The sequence below is a fragment of the Trachymyrmex cornetzi genome, unplaced genomic scaffold (genome assembly GCF_001594075.2).
Source record: "Trachymyrmex cornetzi isolate Tcor2-1 unplaced genomic scaffold, Tcor1.1 scaffold1063, whole genome shotgun sequence".
Lineage (NCBI taxonomy): Eukaryota > Metazoa > Arthropoda > Insecta > Hymenoptera > Formicidae > Trachymyrmex > Trachymyrmex cornetzi.
Genome location: NW_017295613.1, coordinates 106,669 through 107,484, shown reverse-complemented (window position 1 = coordinate 107,484; position 816 = coordinate 106,669). Strand labels below are relative to the sequence as shown.

Genomic DNA, 816 nt, shown 5'->3' with positions numbered 1-816 from the left:
TTATGCGGTGAGTGGTAGAGTATCGTTTGGTCCATACGAGCTATAAAACTTTTGTAATCTACATCTACATCAGTTGACAGCTCTGTGTTGAAAAAAATGTAAGTTTTTAACTTTTTTCCGATTTTAGTACTAATCTATTGCACCACGACAGAATTTTGCATCTATTTTAACCCTGTAAAAGGATTTTTTATTTCGTTAAGTAAATTCGGAGATGTAAATTGATCTGCAAAATACCGACAATTTGGCCACTCCAGCATCCCTTTAATTTATTATATCTTCTAAACCAATGCCGTCCCCCACTTAATTCTTATGGAATCACTCAGGGCACTCTTCGCTACAACATATCAAAAGGGCATTGAAATCGATGAAGTGTCATGGTTAAAATAAATATTTACCATTTCTTTGTACTATGTAACATTTTTATACATATATAACATATAGCATAATATGTTACATATAAAAATAGTACAAAAAGATGACTGAATTTGTTCTTACATGACACGTCATATATTATGTATATTTTATAACATGGTACTTTCAAAGGAGGTACGATTTAGGCAAGCGATTGTCTAAATCGTATCTATATTTTACAGCATGTTCCAAAAAGATTTATAACAAATTAATTTAATGGTGAAGGGTTAAATGTGCAAAATAGATGCCTGGGACATCAAGTTAAAGTTTCTAATGCTCATTTGTATTTATATCGATATTATTTTCCTCTGTATACAGGGTGTCTCAGAAAATGTGACCGAAACACAGTGGGGACATAGATTGGATCAAGGGGAACAAAACAGTTTTATACCATTTTGCAGTTGA

General features: G+C 32.1%; 1 protein-coding gene across 1 annotated transcript in view; it reads right to left on the bottom strand.

Moving 5' to 3' along the window:
- LOC108760094 (fatty acid synthase-like) overlaps window positions 1–816 on the bottom strand; it is a 43,876-nt gene that overhangs the window by 39,231 nt on the left and 3,829 nt on the right.